This window comes from Notothenia rossii (genome assembly GCF_949606895.1).
Source record: "Notothenia rossii genome assembly, chromosome: 2".
In the NCBI taxonomy this organism is placed as follows: domain Eukaryota; kingdom Metazoa; phylum Chordata; class Actinopteri; order Perciformes; family Nototheniidae; genus Notothenia; species Notothenia rossii.
In genome coordinates, this window is record NC_136904.1 from 48,666,772 (window position 1) to 48,691,615 (window position 24,844).

General features: G+C 40.8%; 2 long non-coding RNA genes across 2 annotated transcripts; one reads left to right on the plus strand and one right to left on the minus strand.

Moving 5' to 3' along the window:
* The first annotated feature begins 120 nt into the window (after nt 1–120).
* Nucleotides 121–2,121, plus strand: LOC307030594. The gene is made up of 2 exons (XR_013805712.1): nt 121–1,280; nt 1,804–2,121. It is a non-coding gene; the product is annotated as an uncharacterized lncRNA (long non-coding RNA).
* Nucleotides 2,122–2,264: 143 nt separating this feature from the next.
* LOC307030593 lies at nt 2,265–3,978 on the minus strand. Its single transcript, XR_013805711.1, has 3 exons — nt 3,787–3,978; nt 3,004–3,083; nt 2,265–2,455 (listed from the first exon to the last, which is right to left on the minus strand). It is a non-coding gene; the product is annotated as an uncharacterized lncRNA (long non-coding RNA).
* Nucleotides 3,979–24,844: the final 20,866 nt, after the last annotated feature.

A 24,844-nucleotide genomic window follows, 5' to 3' on the forward strand; every position in this document is an offset into this window, starting at 1 on the left:
GCTGTACTCGCCATGAACTGTTGTTGCTCAGGTTAATCTCGACTAGTGATGGGTCGTTCGCGAACGATTCGTTCTTTTTGAAAGAATCTTTGAAGTGAACGAGATGAACTGATTTCTCCCACAAAATGATTTGTTTGTTTGAGTCGCCGCCTTCCGCCAAAAGCTAAAGAGAAGCAGTTTGCGAACGACGAACTTAAAGAACTGGCGGAAACAGTTCAGAACTGTTTCCTACAGTTATTTTATCTTATATCCCTTTCTTTCAAGAGGAGGGTCCTGTTAGGGCCCCTCCAAAATACTGGATGTTCCATCTAAACAGAGTTGTACTCAGTTAGACAACTACCACAAATGCAATGAAGTACTTTACTGTTGGACTCAGTACTAGTTGGACTTCTACCACAAGTAGGCTACTATGAAGTTATTTTACTGTGTACTTTTTCAGTTATTCTCTGTCAAACCCCTGTGGCAGAAAATCATTTTATCTCTCATAAAATATGGCAGAAAACATGCAGTTTGACAGAGGATTAAAACTGTAATCAGAGCCCTCTCATCTGAGCTCCGTTACACACACACACACACACACACACACACACACACACACACACACACACACACACACACACACACACACACACACACACACACACACACACACACACACACACACACACACAGGAGCGGGACATCCTCCTCAACCTGTCCGCCATAAATGCCTCAGAGGACGGATACCTGAACCGTAGCGTCCAGCTAGCTTAGGCGCTAGCTTAGCGATAAATACACACAGCATTGTATTCTCCTCCCCCTGTCGGCCCTAAAAGCTTCAGAGGGCGGATACCTGAGCTCCATAGCGTGCCGCTAATGTGAAACATACACACACACACAGCGTTAGCGGGACATTCTCCTCCCCCTGTCGGCCCTAAAAGCTTCAGAGGACGGACACCTGAACCGTAGCGTCCAGCTAGCTTAGCCGCTAGCTAAAGGTAAACATAGATGGGTACCATAGACTGTATATATAAATGGACGTAGGGTCCGTGACGTCACCCATAGGATTCTGCAGAGTTGCCGAGAAGCCCTTAGTAGGCGGAGTCGGCCACTAACGGCTCGACAGCGACGTCAGAGTTCAACTCCCGCCTTCTCCAGCCTGCTCCAAATAAGGGCAAAAAGGCGGAGCCGAGGCGGGACCTGCTGCCACCAAGCTGAAAGTTCCAGAGCTAGCTGAAGCTACCAAGATAAGCTAACATGCTCCCCATCTGCACACTGCCGTGGCATTTTACGTTTCTAAGGTAAGCGGACATGAAACTATTCAGCAAAACTATAAATAATAATCTAAGTTATTGAGTTTTTAGCATAATACTTCAGAATCTTAAAATCCCTTAACGTTTGTATGCAATTGTGCTAAATTCAACACTGGAATCAAGCAAATATGAATATGTTTGCATGACATTAGTTATTTATATTTTGATATCACTTAATTATACGTTTAATACATTTAAGTCAAGCTAAGGTACATGTGATGGTAGCTAGTTAGTGCTCTTACCTGTGAGGCCTCCTCCAAACAGCATAATAAACAGACTGTATCATTAAAACTAAGTACCAGTTCTAGATCCTTGACTTTAGACAAACAATTCAAAAGACAACATGTATTTAAAGACCAATCTTTATTTGAATGTGCCTCTTAACCTGATATATTAGTTATACAGTAATAGTGTTGACAATCGAAAAAAACTGAGCAACTCAACAGTCAACTTTATGTTTCTTATTGTCTAAAGCATTTTGTTATTTTCATTTTCCCCCTCTCATATTCAGTGTGGACTGATTGAGACAGCGTGGTGTCCAGAAAGCTGCAGAGACTTCAGGGAGAAACCTCCGTGTGATGGACGTCCTGTCTGTTTGTTTGGCCCGGAGAGGATTGAGGGTCTTTCCTCTGCAAGGAGGACCTGGTCTGATGGAGGAGCCCATGCTGGGCAAAGCTGATACCAACTGCACAGGCCTAGTCTGTCACTTTATTTGACTAAATGTGTTTACTTTAATAGTTTTACACCTTCTGTCCATATGTGCTTTTTATTTAAAACATGTTTGATTAAGTTTTGGTTCACATTTCAATAAATTGTATTTGTATTTGCACTCCTTTCGTCCATTATTCTTACTGAAAATGTTAGATTACACATTCACATCTGACTGAAGATTGGCCCCATTTATTTGTGATGTTGCAAACTCTGCGATACAAGGCACAAGTGATGTGAAGCTCATAAAGCGAGGCAAATAGAAATAATCAGCGGATGGAGTGTAGATGTGGAAATAGGTGCATTCGATCAGCTGACTGTTTTTACAATAAAAGTAGTTTCTTAGTGTACCGGTCTTAAAATCTCATAACATCAGCTTTTAATGTTCCTCTTGGATGTTGTTCTTTGACCCTCAGAGAAGGAGAAAATGTCGTGTCTTTCAGGCATGTCCTTTCCTAACAAAAATTACAGGAAACATAAAACATATTATTGCAGAACAAGTGTGTTATTTATGAAAGCAGTGTGTTTGTGTGTTTAGGGGCTGTAGATATAATTATTTTGTAATTGTAATGGTTTTTTTTTATTTCAACAGTGAGCTACAAAGGCAATCAGATTATGAATGAACAGTATGAAGTATCAAAATAATATATAACTGTTATCAAAACGTAGTGCAACTGTAGAAGCTTGCTCTGTTGTCTCACTGAAAGAATAACTTTTACCACGTTTTTTACAGACAATATTGAGAGATAAATAGTAGCAGTTCTCACTATGTGTTAAATATCTTAGCCTTCAATACATTAAATTAGGAAGCTGACAAAATCATATTGCTTGTTAACATCTAAATGTAACTTTTTGCACAGAAAAAACTCAACTTCACTGGTGTTTAGGTGATCTAGTATTGTTTAATGGAATGTATATCAGTGTATTAAAGTCAATACTTCATTTATTTAAACCAATATCTTTCTTGATTCTTTGTACAGTATGAAAAAAATAGTATTTGTACCTGTGCTGAAGTTCACTGCTCTGAGGAGTCCAGTTCTGTCTCTCACTCTCTGGTCCAGCCTGTCTGCATCACCTGGACACCTTAAACAAACAGATATATGTAAAGTACCATGTGTACAAACAATATAACTGATTATCTTCTGTTGAACATGTTGGATTGTGTATTGTCCAAGTCAGGGTCCTTTTTATTTTACTATAACTTTGGAAGTTGTATTAGCAATGCTTGCTGTTTATTTGATACCCATTTGGTAATGCAATTAATAAAAACAACAAGGTTTGGGTTCGTTCTTCAGATGACTGTGATGTTAACGTGTAAGCTCAATAATGAACTCCAGCTCAACCAACCATATTGTAATATCTAAGTAATCATCTTGAAATATGACATTAATAATTGTAATATACACACATCTAATTGTGAGGTTGATTTCACATACACTACTTCGACATTAGTTGTCTACATACTTGAGCATAGCCAATTTAAATTAACCTTAGTGATGCATACAGTTCCTACCTAAATAATAATAATCTCTCTAAATTACAAGGATGACCTTATTTTATCAACCTCAAACAGAAGCCGTTTGTTCTACAGTATTAGCCCACTTAACACTTGTCTATTTCGTTTTAACGTTTATATATAGTCTATGATTTTAACTTGGAGGCTACTATTAGCATCGTTAGCACCGATGTAGCTACCACTAGCTTACACGCTAACCCAAGCCGTAACATTAATTACGAAGCTGATTAAAATCATTAACACATAAATAAGTACTCGAATTTCACTCACCGCAAAACCGCATTCATGCACCGTCTGTTTCAACCGCAGAGCGAGTCACAATAGTCCGATATATAAGCATGAAGAAAAAACAAACACGGCCGGGGGCAAGCCGGTTCCCTGGATGAGCTGAACAGGCAGAGTGCCTGTAGCTTCACGGAGCAGCTAGCAGAGATACAAGAAGCTAGCAGCAGCAGTCACTTCCCAGAGCCGTCACTCAATGTGACCACGCCCTAATTTATGCAAAAACGTTAAGACCTAATATAAATCAAAGGGTCGTGTTAGAAAACAATTCACTCACAGATCCATAATCATGAAGGTGGAATCTAACTATATTCATAATCATATTTATTGCATCCATGGGTAGAAACATGTTTTTTTCTGCTGTAAAGTTGGGCATTTTAACATGGGGGAAATGGCTCCTTTCTGCAGTCAGTCCCCATCGGCCAATATATGAACTGCAGTGTGTGCCACTTCCGTATTGGCGTCCCGGCTCTTCCACAGAGTTTGCCGCTTGATGGGTACATAGAATATGAATAAATCGTCACCGATGTAGAGGATATATTTTTTTATTCACTTTGAACTCGGCCAAATGGAGTTTAATGCTTTGGGATTTAAGTTAGGCCACATAGTATGTGCATGGGTTTGAAAGTATAACGTGCTAGCCTGCTGTAATACATCGTATAGTCAGGCACACATTTATGAGATTTAACAATGGCCAATTATATTTCTTAAATAATATGTAGCCTATTCCCAGAGCATAATTCATGGGGCAACAAGGTGAGGTGTAAAATGTGTTTTAATATCATACATTTTACGCCAGCAAACTTCAAGTACGGACTTCGGCAGTAGTGAAGACTCACTGAACGAATTAAGTACAAAGAAGAATCGTTCGCGAACGTGCAAATCACCAGAAGTCGTTCGCGAACCGGTGAACGAATCAGTGAACATATCTTTAAAGTGAACTGAATCAAAAGATTTGTGTCCCCGAAGGGATTCGAAATGCCCATCACTAATCTCGACCCCCTCCAATGTAAGCCTTACATATTTGGTTCTTAGATCTTGCCAGGTTGCCAAGTGGGGCCAGCTGAATAGACCAGACTCCAGTAAAGGTCAATTGTGTCTAGAGTGCGCCATCTAGTGGGATCAACTGAAATGCTGGGTATTGCAGGAAAAAGGCAAAAATGAATGCGCTCTTTACTATAATTTGGACAATTTTGTACCAATATTCGGCGGGCCGGATTCAAAAGGTCAACGGGCCGTATATGGCCCGCGGGCCTTAGTTTACTCATGCCTGGTGTAGAATGTAGCATACAATGGAAATACTTAAGAAAAGTACAGCCCAAACTCGTACTTAAGTAGGCCTACAGGACTCGAGTAAATGTACTTCATTACATTACTCCACTGAAACTAGCTAGCTGTTGTCACCATGGCTCTTTGCCCAACCTTGTGGTGAGCAAAGACAGTTAGTGTGGTTGTAAAAATTAAGATTTTCAAACATTTTTAGTACCCCAAAGTTTCATGTTATAAATGTATAGCACAAATAATGTTCATCTTGTGCTCCCTATATCCAATACTCATGGTCAAAATCAGCCCAAAAAAGAGTATTAATATGCCGCTTTCTGGTTTAAACTGGCATTATTTATCCTTTACATGTCAAAAATGGATCGAGGATTCTCAATAACCCCCAAAAACACTTCAAATGGTCCAAATCGGCCAAGCCATTTTTTTACTTTTGTTTAAATGACTTTAATGCCATTAATTTTAATGAACACAGTTACGATAATTGTGTGTACATATGCAAGTTATCATCTTGCTGTTTCTATGTGCGGGTGACCCTACTATATATTTTTAACATAAAATCTTTGGGTACTCAAAATGTCTGGGTCTATGCTGGCAACTAGACATCATGTTTTGTTAAAGTAATTTGACAGTTACTCATATCCCTGAGGTTAAATGCAATGTGAGGGTTTTTCTGTGCTCAGTGTTTTAGACGGAGCACACCTTTACCTGAGGGCCGCGCTGCAGGGAGTTGCTATCAGATCCAAATCTGCAGCTCTAGATACAGTTGGAGGTAAACGGAAGCATTGCTCACTAAACAAACTCAGTTAGGGCTTTTCCGGGCCAACTGTCTGATAAGGCGAACAGTCAGACACACTGCTGCTGAATGAGAGAGTGATTGTTCAACAGCGTGCCTGCCTGCACACTGCACCGCTATATCATCTGTACTATAATAGATGTTTAGTGCATACTTGTTTTAAAACTAAGCAACATATTAACACATCTACCATCCAGAGAAAAGGTGAATGGACACCTATGCTATGCTATGGACAGTTATTGCACTTGAATTACTGTTGTTATGCTGTATATTCATTCATGGTTATATATTGATCCGTTTTTGGCTACCAGACTGCTACTTATATATATTTATTGTTGCGGCTTTTTTTGAATATATATTTAAAATGTTGTGTAGCATGTATACATATATGCATATCATTTTTATATATTGTAGTCTTTGGGATGGTGGGAAACAGCAATTTGATCTCCCTGTTTGTACCACACACACAGAGATATTGATAATAAAGTTTACTTTGACCCTTATACACATTGTATTAAATAGACCTCATGAATGTGAGGTGGGGGTTTTCCCATGTTGTTGTGAAGTGCCCCAGGTGGTTATATGAAGATTTGTCCAAATGGTTTCAAGAATACTTTATATACTTTGAAGGCTATATGCAAATTGTATGCAAATAAATGCAAATAAAAAGCAGTGATTCCCCTAGTTCATTAAAAACCTCCCGACTCAACAGACCGGGCGTGTTTGGAGCTGTTTCTTTTCGCAGCTACAGGAGAACGTTTCACCCTGTGTCAGGAGAATCCTGCAGGTGGTTCCAACGTTCCCCTCTGCTCCTGTTAGCTTCCTGTTAGCAAGGCTGGGAGAAGGTCCTGCACTTGAGTAAAGGCAGGGAAAGGCACGTTTATTTATATAGCACCTTTCAACGGAAGGCAATTCAAATTGCTTTACAAAAATGAAAAAATAGTGCAGTGGAAACACATTATAAAATGGCATTTAAAAACAGTCATTAAAAAGCAAAGAGAATAAAACATGAAAAAAAAAGGTACATGAATACAAATGACTAGGGGTGCGCCGAAGGGTAAATTCTTGGCCGAAACCGATACCGAAAATAGGAAACAGTTGGCCGAAAACCGAATGCCGAAAGGCCGAAAATTATTAATAGAAATATATATATATACGTATATAATGTATACATTTTTTACCAATGTTGTTCAGCTACATGATTATGGAAAAATACATGATTATGGCAACACTTAACTTAAATAATAATCACTATTATGGGTCCATAAAACATTTATTCAGCACTTTTGAATGCATACAGTACATTAATTCCAAGTCAAGTGCATTTTATTTTCTCTGTAGGATAACTACAACAAAGTGCATTCACAACAAAGCCAAGGTGCTTTAAAACTGCATAAAAATCTAGGCCAGTAGGCCTACAACAAAGTAGTGTAAATAAAGACTGTAACAGCCAGGCCTTCAACAACAACAAATGCACCTATAAGTCTGGTAACCTAATGTGTTGTTGTAATGACGTAATCAAAACGCGGCGTCAAGCACGGCGCGCGACCATGCTCGCGGCTGGCTCACAGCCAACATGTCTGCCGCTTGGAGATATTTCAAAATATCAGAGAGAGAGGCGCGGATTGCGATTTGTAAAACGTGTTCAGCTAACATTTCTCGAGGGGGTGTAACTGCAAAGACTTTCACCACTTCGGGATTACTCCACCACTTGAAATCAAAACACCCGGACAAATATGCGGAGTATGATCAACGTAACCCTGTTCTCTGACATTCGGTGATATGTTTTTCGGCTTTTGGCCGAAAAGGGCCTTTTTAACCATTTTCGGACGATAATTTTCGGTGGCCGAATATTCGGTGCATCCCTACAAATTACAGTACAGTGAGAGATATTAATAGTTCAGTAAAAGTACCAGAGTGTAGGAATACTCTGTTAGAAGTAGAAATCCTGCATTCAAAATGTTACTTAAATAAAAGTACAAAGTATTTTAATCTAAATATAGTTAAAGTACCAAAAGTAAAAGTAGTCATTATGCAGAAAAGCCCATTCAAAATAATATGTGATATGTTTTGATATATTTATTGACTTAGTGTGATTAATGTGTTTATCAAAGTTTGAATGACTTTGTATACTGCAGGGTAGCTTGTGAGTTTACTCCAGGTGGAACTAAAGTCTGATTTAAAAGTTGATTATATTTCACATCATTAATCCAAATCTGTAAAGTAACTAAAGGTATTAAATAAATGTAGTGGAGTAAAAGTACACCATTTACATCTGAATTGTAGTGGAGTAGAAGTACAAAATAATAAAAAATATAAATACTAAAGTAAAGTACAAGTACCTCAAAATTGTACTTCAGGACCTCTTCAAATGGGCCGGCAGAGAACTGCTACACCTGGAATACATTTATGGCGCATTTCCACTACAGCGCGGAGTACGGTTTACACGTTTATGCGTTGCCCAAGTGTTAAAACGTAACCGTTTTTGGTTGTGTTTCCACTAGGTGTAGTTCCGGCTAGCGGGTACTTTTTCACCGTTTTTCTGGCACTCCAAAATCGAGGCTCTTTCCGGGCCAACAACCGGGCTGAGTATGCTAAACTAGTGAGAGAATCGCTGGCAACTACAACAAAATGAACATATTTGACCGTGATTTAATTGTAATACACGTTTCAAAATGATGCCGAAGTAATAACATACTGATACCGGTTAGTAAAAACCTTGAATTAATGCTTTGACAAGTCTGCAGACAGAAGGCAGGTGAAAAACCTTTTAAAATGCGTGTTTTCTGAATGGAGATCATTTAAGCTAACGTTGTATATGCTCCGACCGTCCACACTCACAACAACGGCCTACAGACATAAATAAAGCAGCGACTGAATTCACCATGACACAGACAGTCTGTGGTTTGTACTTGTTATATGTTGGTTTTGTGTTTCGCATTGAAGATGACGTCACGGCTCCGCCTACACTGCATTACTATAGTTACTACCTCAGTTCCTAAACTGTAATCGAAACGCAGCACTAAGCCGTGTGAGGCCCTGCAGTGGAAATGCGCCATTAGTGCGGCAGCTTAGCAAAATTATGGGGACACGCCGGATAAAAGCACCACATTTTTTCCATGTGTTCTCCATCACCATAGATTTAAATTTGGGGGGGGAGCCACTTCATCAAGATGGCGGATGGTGGCCATCTTGGATTTCCAAGATGAGCCGCCATGCAAAAGTCAAGGTCTGCCTTCCCACCCTCTGCCCCAAAATAACAGACATCATCAACTCCTCTCTGTCATCTGGAATAGTTCCCTCCTGCTTCAAAACCGCCTCCATCACTCCCATCCTCAAGAAGCCTGGTCTTGACCCTGAGGAGCTGAACAACTACCGACCGATCTCCAACCTTCCTTTCCTTAGTAAAACCTTGGAAAGAGCAGTCGCCGCCCAGCTTCATCAACATCTGTCCAACCATGAGCTCTACGAACCCCTACAGTCAGCCTACAGAGCACATCACTGCACAGAGACCGCCCTCCTCAAGATCACTAATGACCTCCTTCTCGCTGCTGACTCTGGAAAAATCAGTATTCTCATCCTCCTCGACCTCTCTGCGGCCTTTGACACCGTTTCTCATACAGTCCTCCTGAAATGCCTCTCCGACAACCTTGGCATCACTGGCACAGCTCTGTCATGGTTTCAGTCCTATCTCTCAACCAGGTCTCAGTTTGTCAGCATCAGCGGCTCATCCTCCCCCCCGGCCCCAGTCAACCATGGTGTCCCCCAAGGCTCCGTGCTTGGTCCCCTACTTTTCACCATTTACATGCTCCCCCTTGGCCAAATCATACGTCACTTCGGTCTCAATTTCCACTGCTACGCTGATGACACTCAGCTCTATCTCAGCACCTCACCATCTGCCCAGCTCCCTCCACAGTCTCTGGTCAATTGTCTCCATGCCATAAAAACCTGGATGACAGCAAATCTACTCAAACTCAACAGTAAGAAGACTGAGCTCATGGTTGTGGCCCCCAAGGCACTGCTCCGGAAGGTTGGAGATCTCCTCCTCCACATTGACGGCTGTTCCCTCTCCCCGTCTCCCAAAGTCCGTAACCTGGGTGTCATTCTTGACTCAACTCTCTCATTTCAGTCACATATCAAATCCGTCACCAAGTCTGCCTTCTATCACCTCAGGAACATCTCCCGTCTACGACCATCACTCTCCGATTCCGTGGCCGAGACCCTCATCCATGCATTCGTCTCCTCCCGGTTGGACTACTGCAACGGAGTCCTGTTCGGGGTTCCCAGTAAAGCCCTGGACAGGCTCCAGTATGTGCAGAACTCGGCTGCCAGGGTGCTCACTCACACCAAGCCCTGGCAGCACATCACCCCCACCCTTATCCACCTCCACTGGCTCCCAGTCAAGCACCGTATCACATATAAACTTCTTCTTCTGACCTACAAATCCCTCCATGCCCTCGCCCCCCAATACCTGTCTGACCTTCTCCGCCACCACACTCCATCCCGGAAGCTCAGATCGTCTGGACAGGATCTCCTCTCTACCCCCCGCACCAGGTTGCGGACTTTCGGTGACAGAGCTTTCAGTGTAGCATCCCCCACCCTCTGGAACTCTCTCCCCCCCGAAATCCGCAGCGCCCCAACCTTGGACACTTTCAAAAAAGCCCTCAAAACGCACCTTTTCACCAAGGCTTTCCCCACTATATAGTTAGTTTGATAGGTTTATTATTCCGCTACTTGCTGCCCCCCCCCCCTGACCTGTCTGCCTCTTTTCCCCTACTCCCCCCCCCTGCCTGACTTGTGAAAAGACCTTGGGTTTCGTGAAAGGCGCTATATAAATATTATGTATTATTATTATTATTATTATTACTAGATGATTATTTGTACCGAGATCAAATAAATATGGTAATATTGGCAATGTATTCACATCATCTTTTACTTGGTTCCTAAGCGGCTCGACTATAGCTCATATGTACATTAATATACAGTAAGTCATATACATGAATATGCATGAATTTAATTTAACTTTATTTGCTTCCTTTTTTAACATAAAGCATTTTTACATCTAGGCTATATATTACATTATCTGTCACATTTACAACTGCAAAGCGCTGTGCATTTCCAGTGTGCCTTCTTGCATGAGCACCTTGCACCACAGCCACTTGCACTTTTACAACCACACTTGACGAGTTCAGTGCAGGCTTTCGAAGCCATTGGTAAAGTGCTCCACACAGGAAGCCAGACCAGGCTGTCTCTATCCAAAGTCTATCCATATCCTTCTGGACTGGGTGTCCGCTGCTGGGTCAGCTCAGATGCTGCCCAGATCCCAGACTGGGAGGCAACTCGCTTCAAGTGCTGCAGCAGGGAATCTTGTGTTGATGGAATGTGTTCAATCGTTCTGTTCTTCTGGCAGAACGTCTCTCTCCGTGCTTCATTTACAGATTCCAAATCACTTGTCTTGTCGTAAAGGACTACTGTGTAGCGCTCTAGAAGTCGAAAGTTTCCGGCCTCTATGGTCACGAGAGTGTGCGGATTTGCTGCCATGTAGTTGAAGGCTTGGGTGACCTCAGGGTAGGAATTCCAAGCATCCCATGCTGACTTCTTCCCCTTCCACAGGCTGAGGTTGTGTCACAGCCGGTGAAACAGGTGAATACGGGAAGTGCTGTTGACCTGTCTTTGCCCAAAGTATGGCAGATGGTATTGAAGTGATGATAAGTGTAGCTTTTGACGGTGCCAAAAGTAACCCAGACGTCTGCAGCTGGATACTTGGTGAGCAGGGCATGGAACTTGCCGATGAGGATAACGACAACATCCGTATCCACAGCGCGTACCAAGCAAGTAGAAGAGCCATGCTCCAGGGCATCAAGCAGATTAATCATAATCCTGGTGTCAGCCTCTTCATAGTTACATGGCAGGGTAGCTTGTGAATTTACTCCAGTTGGAACTACAGTCTGATTTAACACTTGATTATATTCATTAATCCAAATCTGTAAAGTAACTAAAGGTATTAAATAAATGTAGTGAAGTGAGTAGAAGTACAAAGTAGCAAAATATTGAAACACTCAAGTAAAGTACAAGTACCTGAAAATTGTACTTCTTACTTACTTCACCACTGGTTATACTACTATACAAAGATGTGTTGAAAAGCAAACACAGTAGCACTCACAGCGGTTTTAACTGGAAGCGTATGTACTCTCGGGATTCTTGCTTTGCTGAGATTATAACTTGATGGTTATTGTAAGTAGCTTTGGATAAAAAAGTTAGCTATATGAAATGTAAAGATAAATGATGTCAAATTGAGATGAACATGTGTTTGAAAGCCTCATTGGAAAGCCATGCTCAGCCAGTTTGTAGCCTCTGGGTAAACTGTATGTCAAATGTTAGCTGGTCAAAGCCTAACTAGTAGATAGCAGAAGGCTCATTCACAGATACTCCAGTTGTGTGTGCTATGGGATGCCTGCATACCAACACACCCTGCCCCCGCCAAACTCCCACTGACCCATTGTGCTTGGTTTTCCCCTCTTATCCTTGCCCTTGGCCCTACAACCCACCCATCTAGCCAGACCAGAGGTGCTGTCAGGTCAGTTGTGGTGTAGGACACACACACACACGCCCGGATTGACCCCCGCCTCTCTGTGTTCGCGGATCACTTCACAGGACAATCTCCCTATCCATCTTTACAGGGTCATTGTGGAGCTGCCCTCACAGAGAAAGGAGATTCATTCACAGGAAAGAGCCCTCTTTCTCTGCCTGCTTCTTTCACTCAGCTTCTGCAAGGCGGCTGGAGGAAGGGAAGCCCTCGCACAGATATATACCGACTGTGTAGCTGGAGGTCATTCAGAGACTATAGAGAGGTATCAGGACTTCAAATCTGGAAATGGAAAGAATGAAAACAAATGTCTCCACTTCAGTGGCAAACTCACACACGGCTTTGCTTTAAGGAGTTAAATCAAGGCACAACAACTGAGAAACATGAAATAAGTAAGGGATAATATTACACGGAGGCGCTCATTATTGATAAAAGAACACCCGGCGCTTAACACAGCTAAATACTAAAGAAACAAATAACTTGACTGGTTTTGACTTATTGCTTCCACTAATAAAGAAATACTCAGTTCCACAGCGTACTAACAGCTAGAACTGAGGCAACAACAACGTAATTTAAAATGATGACAGCACTGATCAAGGTTTTCTGTAACTGTCCAAGTCAGTTCACAGTTTCTGTTCCACTAACAAGTCCTAAACACTGCAGAGCCCATACCGGGTTCCTTTTAGTGTTTACTTCCTGTCTGTCTTCTTCTGGTGATCTCTCTGACATCCAGGACTCCGTCTTTAACCTCTTTCCTTCTCTCCCTTGATCCTCCTTAGCAACGGTCATTATTTTGCTTAGCAGTGGTGGGTTATCATGTATTAACAACCTCTGAAATGTCCAAATTGCCAAATCAAAGTCAAATATACAACTAAACCGCGTAATCATCTAGCATATTCCTTGTGGCCAGGGCTCGACATTATAAATGGCCCGCTGGCCCAGAAGCACTATTTAGACACCCTCGGGTCAGCAGGGGGTACAGCATAACGTACTTTCCACTTGCTCGCTCGGGCCACTAAAGATATTGCTTTAAAAAAAAAAATTGACCTGTGGTATTGGTATTTTGACAAGCAATTTTGTTAAATTGTTTCGTTTATTAACGCTACAACATAGCCTTTCGTGAGGCGGTTGTTGTTGTTGCTGGGTGAAAAGCAAACAGCTGTTTGCTGCGGAGTAGAGCACAGCGCGAGCAGGCTCCCGTGCGGGAGCGCGTTCCTTCACTACTGACTTTCGCGCCATCTAACCATTCGCCAAAATATTATTATATGAATATAATGAAGGTTCTAATCTAATCTATTACATAGCCATTACATTTCTAACTCCTGATAATGACAGGAAGGCAGAAAGCGCATTATACAAATAATAATACTCATAATTTTCCCCAACCTGACAATGTGTTCATTTTCTTAATTATTAGTCGATTTTCTGGACGAATGCTCTTGGGCCAGTGGTTACAATGGTGGGGCCAGTGATAATGATTTGTTACCCTTGATGTCTACCCCTGCTTGTGGCAATTACCAAAGTACATTTCTTGTTCATACGTGGCTAGAGAATTAGAAAGATAAGACAAGAAAAAGCCAAGGAGGGTGTAACTAATCATCACAGGCAAATGGTTACCTTGTTGGCACATGCAGGTATGAAAGGCATGTGTGCTATGGGCTGCTAGCATACAGCATGTCTACATGAATGGTGTTACATATGTATGTATTGTGTTTGGTGTAAAAACAACTAGGTTTATACAGAGTTATGGACAAAACAACTTAAAACAACCATGGTGTAGAAAGGGCCAAGAAACATGTCAAATTGGAGAGTGGGGGTTACAAATACTATCTGGGAGGGGGGTCTGAGAAGGGGGAGATGATTGGGCACACACACACACACACACACACACACACACACACACACACACACACACACACACACACACACACACACACACACAAACACACACCAAAGGATTGAATGAATGAAAGGCAGGACTGTGGAATGGAGGGAGTGAATGGGTAAGACTGAGGACATTTGAGGATGAAAACTGATGTTTCTTTCACACACATGGGGAAAGGTATGGGATTAGTTTTGTATCATAAAGATAAAGCAACACTTTCTCAGAATAAAGCAAAACTATGAGTTTAAAAGAAAAACAAACTAAGTCAAGCAAAATAAAATAAATTTCAAAAATAAAACTATACGTTGCAAACAAATCATTTGTGTAATCATGTAAACTATAAGTATTTTTTCTTTGTTTTAACATAGGTTTTTGTTTGCAGTTCTTATTTCTTCTATCTCAATGATCAGACTTTTGCTCTCTGGGTGAAAAGCAAACAGCTGTTTGCTGCGGAGTAGAGCACAGCGCGAGCAGGCTCCCGTGCGGGAGCGCGTTCCTTCACTACTGACTTTCGCGCCATCTAACCATTCGCCAAAATATTATTATATGAATATAATGAAGGTTCTAATCTAATCTATTACATAGCCATTACATTTCTAACTCCTGATAATGACAGGAAGGCAGAAAGCGCATTATACAAATAATAATACTCATAATTTTCCCCAACCTGACAATGTGTTCATTTTCTTAATTATTAGTCGATTTTCTGGACGAATGCTCTTGGGCCAGTGGTTACAATGGTGGGGCCAGTGATAATGATTTGTTACCCTTGATGTCTACCCCTGCTTGTGGCAATTACCAAAGTACATTTCTTGTTCATACGTGGCTAGAGAATTAGAAAGATAAGACAAGAAAAAGCCAAGGAGGGTGTAACTAATCATCACAGGCAAATGGTTACCTTGTTGGCACATGCAGGTATGAAAGGCATGTGTGCTATGGGCTGCTAGCATACAGCATGTCTACATGAATACATGTATGTATTGTGTTTGGTGTAAAAACAACTAGGTTTATACAGAGTTATGGACAAAACAACTTAAAACAACCATGGTGTAGAAAGGGCCAATAAACATGTCAAATTGGAGAGTGGGGGTTACAAATACTATCTGGGAGGGGGGTCTGAGAAAGCTGCAGCTTTCCCGTTTGCGCTCCCTCGTGAGATTTTGACACAAACATCCCAGGTGGGCGGGACTTTCAGGGGTGTGTCCCCATTGGCTACTCAGTTTTTGAGTGACAGCCCACTACACCACAGATCATACAGTGCAACTCATGCAGCAAACTCCGGAGTCCACTCGGCTACATTAGTGTCGGTGTCTCCTGGGGAGATTCATGAACATATCAGACTTCTCTTATGGATTGCTGTGCATTATACTTGTGATGTGTAGTTCATACTTTATTCCAACTTTAAATATTTTAATACCTCAACACACTGCTGCTGTTAAATAATTTCCCAATTTGGGATTGATAAAGTGTCTGTCTATTTATTTTATAGATTAAAAAAACACATCTATCTATTTTCAATCTAAAGGTGATACACAATATAAACTGTATACTATTATTTTTCAAAGACATGTTACATTTCAAAAGCATATATTGCTATGTTTAGGACAAACAATTAAAGACTGCTTTAATTTAACAAATTCTGCAATATAAAAGTGGCAGATTTGCTTTATTAAACAGACCAGACCTAGGCTGCATACCAACACAATTAGGAACATGCTCACATCTTACTATGTTGGTTCATTCTATATCCTGTGAGAAAATTATATACATTTAGCATTAAAAATTCGACATACTATTCCTAGCCTGAGGAAGATATGAATAATCAACAGATTTGAATGGAATCTCTAACATTTTCATGTAGAATAAAGACAAAAGAGTGATTATACAAATTACATTTATTGAAATTTGAACGAGAAGATGAAGTCTCAAAGAATCTTTTAAATAAAAGGACATAAAAGAAAAAGGTGGATAATAATAAAATATATTAAATGTATATGTAAAGACATTTGGTCAAATTAAATCAAACTGAGCAAGTGATAACAGTAACGTCAGTGTGGATGAAGCTGGTTAGGGCTGAACGTGACCGTGTCATGGCGATATTCGCGATATGCCCATGCGCGGCTTTCACACCGCAGGGACGTGCGGTTTTATTAATTTGTTACAATGTAAAAAAATATATATATTAAAAATATATATATTTTTAGGACCTGCGATATTAAGTAGGTACATTAACTCAAACACGTCATGTTACAATTATTTTGCTGCTTGCTACAAAAGGAAAACTTGTGCGGCTCTCATGTCAGGGGTCCTTGAGTGAGTGACATGCAGGCTCTGCATCACAGCAGGCCCCGCCCCGCTAGTTTGCAGACGATCGAAAACACGGTAAAAAATGAGCGCGGCACAGGAGGACGAGAATGAAGATTTAATTCGAAAGAGAAAAGCAACATCTGCCATCTGGGATTATTTTGGTTACAAAAAGCTTGATGTTGACCAAACAAAGGTACTTTGTAGACAGTGCCATGCAGTTGTTTCGGCAGCCCGAGGCAACACGTCGAATTTACTTGCCCATTTGAATAGACACCACAAATCTCTGTATGAAGAGTGCAGAGTCAGATCTGAATGCCTCCCACAGCGAAAGCAAAAAACTATTTCAGATGCCTTTGCCGGTGTTACACCATACGAGAGAGATTCAAAACGGCATAAACACATCACAGATGCCATAACATTTCACCTGGCAAAAGACATGGTACCAATTTACACCGTTTAAGCGGTACGTATACCGTCACGCACCTATTTTTCTCAAGTGCCATTCCCGACCTGTACGAGAAATGCAGGGCAAAAGTTGAAACAGAGCTGTCAAAAGTGGAATACTATGCTGTTACAACGGACTTGTGGTCCAGCCGGACAACGGAGCCGTACATAAGCCTGACGGTGCACTTTATTGATGAGGACTTCGAACTGAGAAGTCGCTGTTTGCAAACGGCATTTTTCCCAGAAAATCACACAAGTGAGAACATCGCAGCGGGGCTGAAAGAAGCGCTGGCTGCTTGGGGCCTGGATGAGACACGTCAAGTCTGTATAACAACAGACAATGCTGCAAATATGGTGAAGGCTGCCTCCCTGAACGAGTGGACCAGGCTGCAGTGCTTTGGCCACAGACTTCATCTTGCAGTTGGTAAGCTACCCCCACCCACGCTTTATTTACTAAGCTGTGTCTGTATCGAGTGTGTGTTTTTTTTTTAAATAACCTTTATTCAGGTAAGTGTAACAGAGTAATGCTATCTTTTTCAGGAGTGCTTAACATCCTGTCCTGAAATGCAACAGTTTTCTTAATTTTATTCAGTTTCATAAATGTTACGTTTTATAAGTAATTCATTGTTGAAGGCAGCTAATTTCAAACTGGACACACACACACACAAACACACACACACACACACACACACACACACACACACACACACACACACACACACACACACACATACACACACACACACACACACACACACACACACACACACACACACACTTATAGTTCATATAAATGTGTATAATATTTAATCTAATATTTATAATATAAAATAATAATTTAATTGTCATACTGATATTCTGTACAAACTGTGAAGACCACTGAGACAAATGTAACATTTGTGATATTGGGCTATATAAATAAACATTGATTGATTGATTGATTAATCTTTACTTTTTATTTATTTATTCCCCCTTACAAAATGCAGTCAAAAAGGATGGCCGCATCAACCGTACTGCAGGTGTGTGCAAGAAGCTGGTGGGTCACTTCTCTCACAGCTGGAAGGCCAGAAGTGCTCTTGAAAAAGCCAAGAAGGAACTCAATCTGCCATCACATTCCCTCATATCAGAATGCAAAACAAGATGGGGTTCCAGGCAGATGATGATCAGCAGGATACTGGAGCAGCAGAAAGCTTTAAGTCAGGTCCTGTCTGTGGACAAGAAGCTGCGGCATCTAATTCCAAACTGGCAAGATATAGATGTCCTGGAATCTGTCAGCAAGTCCCTGGGCCCCCTGCTGGAGTTCACAGACGAACTTTCAGGGGAAGACTACGTTAGTGTTTCCTATGTGAAGCCAGTTCTTCACCTCTTCAACTCGTCAATGCTGCTAATGCGAGAAGAAGACACAGACCTGAGCAAGAAGTTGAAGAAAGAGATGAGGGACTACCTGAACGAGAAATATGAAGATGAAGATACTCAGAAGCTGCTAGATATGGCATCTTGTTTGGACCCCCGGTTCAAGATGGACTTCATCACTGCAGACAGCAAGCTCCAAGTCAAGGCCAGAGTGACATCGGAGATGATGACGACAATCATGACATGCCAGGAGACTGCAGCTGCAAGCTGCAGCACTGAAGTGGAGTGCGAAGTGGCTGGCACGTCCCAGGCAAAGAAAGGCAAGAGGTCTTTGGGAAGTTTCTTTAAACAGAGCGAAGCTGCAGCAAAGGTTGATTCGTCTCAGTACCTAAAGGATGCTGTGGAAGCAGAGTTAAACAGCTACCTGCTAACACCTTCAATAGACAAAGAGGAAGATCCACTTGCATGGTGGAAAACGCACAAAGCAGTCTTTCCACAACTCGCCAAGCTTGCCCGCAAGTACCTATGCATACCTGATACAAGTGCCCCCTCAGATAGGCTTTTCAATACAAGTGGCAACATTGTCACTTGCCAACGTTCTTGTCTCAAGCCTGCATTAGTGGATAGACTAGTATTCTTGGCCAAAAACCTCTAAGCCTGATTGAGCAATGCATACAGATGCTTAAAAAGTCAAATTATTATATTTGACTACATTATGCAACAGTTGAAATTGTGAAAAAGAAGTGTTCAGATTGATTTAACTGCTTGGTGCTCTGTTCAGAAAGAAAGCAGATCTTTATTTGTTTAGGCTAGCCATGATGACCAAGAACACTTTGTTTTACTTTGCACTGACTGTTGCTAAGACATTTTGATTTAAAAAAAGGTTTGTGAAACAAAATGGTTCACAAGTTGATATTGTTATGTAATAGTTAAAGTTATTTGTTTTATGACAAATTATATTTATTTTTAATTTGTAATTTTGTAAACCACTCAGGGAGCTGGTGTATAGCTGTTCTTAATTTTATTTTTATAATGTTGTTTAAAAGATGTCCACTACTTTGCTGCTATTTGCACAAAAAAGGTTTTCATTGTGGAATAAAAAGTTAAATGACCTATTTTGTCACGTATGTTAATTCCCTAATGTGAAAATGAAGCTTCCTATAGTTTAATGTAATACGTTTAATCTCTTGGATCCCTTCTAGACACCACTCTTCTTCATTCACAGATGAACGCCCTTATTTGAGGGTAAGCATGACTTAAGGTTTGATGAGTCAACCAGTTAAGATCCAGACGTCCGTGACTAAAATCCTTCATCCGGTTAAATAGTTTAAAAAAACACAATATAAAAAAAAAAGGTATGAATGTATCTTATGTGGATAAATTGTTATGCTATAAATTGTTATGCTATAATATAAATAATATATAGATGAACTCAGACGATTGCTAAAAAACATCAGGTAGGATTTTCTGTGAAATGGCAAGATGGGTGGGAAGAGGGAGGGACGGGGTGGCATGGGAAAGGGATTCCCTATATTTTTTTCTTTGTCTTTTCTTTTTGTAGTGTCTATATAATTTGTATCTGTATAAATCCCTTTTGTGAGGTCAAAAAAAAAAACAACAATAAAAAGTTGGTCACAAAAAAAACAAAAAAAGCAATATATACCGCAAGGGAAAAAAAACCGCAATGTCAGTTTTTTTCAAAACCGTGCAGCCCTAAAGCTGGTGCAGTTCTTTCTTCATGCCCCCCTCCGTGCTGTCCCCTCAGAGGAAGTGGGAAAACGGGATAAGACCTCTGGAAGCCACGCTGTCTCAATGTTCCACACTGTTAATATGAGAGGAAAATAAATGTTTTAGGAAATGAAAAATATGAAGTTAACAAATAAAACACAGCTCAGGGGCATCCATGGACGGTAGGTTTTCCTACAAAGTTAACTCAGCCTCCATTGATTTTCATATCAAATTAGCATGTGAATAAAATAAGCTATCATGGCTTATACTTGCATATCCAAACAGAATCATGAAAGCCTGTTGGTAGAGTCAGGCACGCCGCACACACGAGTCAGTTTGAGTGTGTGCCCCGGTGTCTGAATGCTCACTCACTGCTAGCTTTGTAGCTAACTGTTAGGCTACTTAGCTTGCATTGTTATGGATCTAAAGGTAGCAAAAGCTAACTTTCATAGCACAGCTTTACTTCTCACTTACCACAATAAAGAAACAGACCGTATAGTACAGCACAAACAACACAAATGATCAATACTTACATATATTTTCACTTGTAGTATTATAATAATTGAAATGCTGGTTCTTCTGCAGGTGTTCTATCCACGCTCAGGCAACCACCGCACCGCAGCTACCTGCACTGTACAATCGCTGGAGGACTGGGCTGTCACTCAAAAACTGAGTAGCCAATGGGGACGCACCCTGAAAGTCCCGCCCACCTGGGAGGTTTGTGTCATATAATGTGTAATGGCCCGTCTACACTACAGGCGTCAAAAAATCTTGAAGCTGGGCGTGTCTGAAGTTTGGCGATTTTTTGCGAGCAACGCGACCAACAACCAATCACATGAATCTCCCGCCCCCGACATACAAAGCAATAGCAATGTTAAAACAAAGTAAACTGGATATAAACTCTCCAAACAGGCGAAAAACCTACCAGTTTCACCCACTGTCTCTGCCACCTCCCTCAATGCCTGGTTCCTCCGGTTTGCATCCCGGTAAATGGTTCTGGTCGTAAAGAACCGGGTGATTTGCTACCGTAATATCTCATTTGGAATATGAGGAAATGAACTGCGGTCTGGCTCTCCCAGCTTGCACGCGGTTTGATTGGATGCACTTGCACTGGCGGGATTTGCATAAACTGGATTTGATTGGCTGATGCCAAGCATCGAGCCTCAAAAGTTGAACATTGTTCAACAATCTAAAGTTAGTAAGAAGAAAGTGAATAATCAGGAATATTTGGATGACTGAATGGTTTCCATATGAATGAATATTAAGTTAAAAAGTAGCATGAAACTCCAAATGTATAAATAATGTTAAAGATGTAAGGCTTTGAATGTAGAATGTTATTTGTAGGAAAAGTTGAAAATGCAAAGATAACTGGTGAAATAGTAACATTTGGCACATTTTATTTAAAAAAACCAGAACATGGGGGAAAAAACTATATAAAACGTTTCAAATCAATTACTAGCAAATTATATTCAGTAAAAACACGAGGGAAAATCTGTCTAACAATACATGAAAAAAACTAAATAAAACAGTTTGAATCAATTACTAACAAATATATTCTGTAAAACCACAAAGTGAAAAGGTGAACAAAAATAAAGTAATTTTGGTGAAAGAACAAGCGATAAAATAACTATATATAGAAACTATTGCTCATTTGACACTTTAAAGTTCAACTGTTTAGGGAAAGATTAAGTTAACTAGCAGCCTAGCAGCGTTAGCCCGTTAGCGCAATGCTAACGGGCTAACGCAACGCTGATAGCTGTTAGCCCGTTAGCGCAATGCTAACGGGCTAAGACTGGATACGCTGCTAAGAAGCTGTTTCCTTTAATGTGTAAATTAATATCAGTTGTCACCAGTGTTGGGTGTAACACATTACAAAAGTAACGGAGTTAGAGTAATATATTACTTTTGCTGTAACGAAGTAATGTAACGCATTACTAATGAAATGTGGGTAATATATTACCCGTTACAATTCTCAGTAACGCAGTTACAACACATTTTAACCCGAAATTAAATGGTGTTTTGTTTTTTAAGAATGTACTAACATAGCGAGACATTCCGACACCGGACAAATTGTGCGGGTAGATTAGTAAACCTGGTGTTTACCCTTCAGGCTTCGCGTCGAGATCTTCGGGGAAGTTGAACGTTATGCAACCATTCAAAAAAGAGAACGTAGCGAAAAATACAAACAACAAATTTGTGTCAGGTGCGCGTGACCTGCTCCGCTGCGCGTGTATCATTTCCAAAGTGCTTCCACAGCAGTGACACACATCTGATCTATGGATAATCATTTATACGAAAATGATTAAAGCAACCATCACTAAACGCCAGCAACACTGCATCTACTGCAGACAGTAGCAACAGGTCAGATGCGGACATCACGTTACCCTCCATTGTGGACACTAGCTTACTCCCGCCAAACTACGCCGCCCCTCTGCGGCCCGCAGGTGCCAGGTATATCTAAACAACTACCCGCCTGTACAGTAGTAGTACAGAAGCTGTTTCCTTTAATGTGTAAATTAATATAAGTTCTCACGCCAATAAACAGTCTATGAACAAACTCAAACGGTGTGTTATACTTTTAAAAAGAGTTCATTTGACACTTTAAACTTCAGGGGCCGTATTCACAAAGCATTTTATCTTACCGCTAGGAGTGCTCCTAACTCGCGCTAAAACATTTTACGTAGGAGTTTTTTCTTAAAAGTTATTCACAAAGCCGCTGAGACCTACTCATACTAAGGATAAATCACTAAGAGTGAACTAAGAGTGACGCGCCGTTGCTATGGATTACGTCGATTCTCGTGCATGAGTTTAGAAGCGGTCAGTACGGTAATTGGTTGTTCAGAGCAGGCGGTCTCGGTGAAACTCATCCGCAACATCCCACAAACGAGCCTACTAAATCACCGAAAAACAAGGAAATAGCCTAGGCTAGAAATGTATTCCTATCAAATAGTTATGGACAGTGCAGTTAGCAGAATACACGCATGATGACAAGTTTGTGCAGACCACGATAATGACGTTGTATATGCACGTTAAAGAGAGAGAGCAAACAATAAAAATACGTAAATTGCATTAAATCAAGGAGGCAATTAAAAGCACCCTGCAAACTATTTTCCAATGAGCATATTTCCAGCACTTAAACACTTTCAATAACAGCCCATACCACCGTTCAAGTCCCCCTATCATGATGAATGAAAACAATCTGCTTGTTGATGGAATGTACTTTCTTTCTATTGACGAACACGTCCTCATCTTTTGATGGCGCAATTATTTTTATGTGCGTCCCGTCAATAGCACCGACCACACCGGGCATACCTGCAATTGCCATGAAGTTGGCTTTGATCCTGTGTAGTTGTTGATTGTCCAAAGGAAACCGGATAAACTGTTGGATGATATGTGGTCTAGAGAGCGCGCTGATGGTTTGGTTTAGGGCACGGCTGACTGATGGTTGCGATATTCCTAAATCGTCGGCATTGCAAAGTTGCATTTTCCCTGTTGCTAAATATCGTAGTGTTGCCAAACATTTTATTTCCGGACTAATCGGGTTATTCCTGTTAGTCTGGGATGTTATTGCATCCCGCACTAATTCCACAACAAGTTTGATACCCTCACGATTTAGCCTATATCTCTTGATCAATTCACAGTCTTCCATTGTCTCCAAAACATTTAGTCTCGCAGCCATTTTCAGATTATTTGTGAATAGGTCTTACTGAGTTAGGAGTCCTCTCAAGGACTTTTAAGCTCTCCTAAACTTAGGTGCTACTTTTAGGCCTAAAATACTTTGTGAATTGCTCTTACTGAATAAAATTAGGAGTCCTAAATTTAAGACTGACACGCCCATTATGTTTAGGAGTTTCTCCTAAATTCGCCAGTTAGGAGCTACTTTTAGCCCTAAGATCCTTTGTGAATACGGCCCCAGGTGTTTATGGATACATGAACTTAACTAGCAGTAGTCAGAGCAGAATAAATCTCCCGGGCTTGGTGTGATGCATCTGCTAATATTGATGCGTTCAAGGACACTCAGAAATGCTAAAGTTACCGATGAAGAGCGCTGGAAAAGAGACTAAATTAGAGTATTTTTTGTATTTATGTTATATATTTGTTTAATAATATAATTTGTTCACAGTGTACAAATGTGAGTGGTCAGGATCCATTATCAAAAACACCGTCATGCATAAAGACTGACATGCAGAAAGAGCCTTGAACCATGTCAGTTGGAGTGATGACATCATCGTGTTCCATTACACAGGTGTTTGTATTTGAGCTAATGAGGCGTCCAGAGATCAAAGGTTTCCATTGTTCTGGATGAGAGATAAACCTCTTACATGTGAACGTTTTGTGGAAGAACCGTAACAGATATCTGTGAAATTTCAAAACGTGAAGCATGTCAAGGAAGTTGAGTATCTGAAGTGTAATTTTTGTGTACTTTCGGGTTAATAATGTGGCCTTTTTGGCAGTTTAACTAAAGGTGTGCGGCTGCTGCTGTGAGGAAATATCTGCCTGAAATTACAATGGGCTTTAATGGAGACATGTTGAACGTTTTTGTCACTTCATGCCCTCAAGAGTGTTAAATGTAAAAAATGTGATGAATTATGGGATGTATTTCTGGAATTATGAAAGTTATGAATGACAAAAGTAATAGCCATAGATTCCCGACCGAGCTGAACGTTTT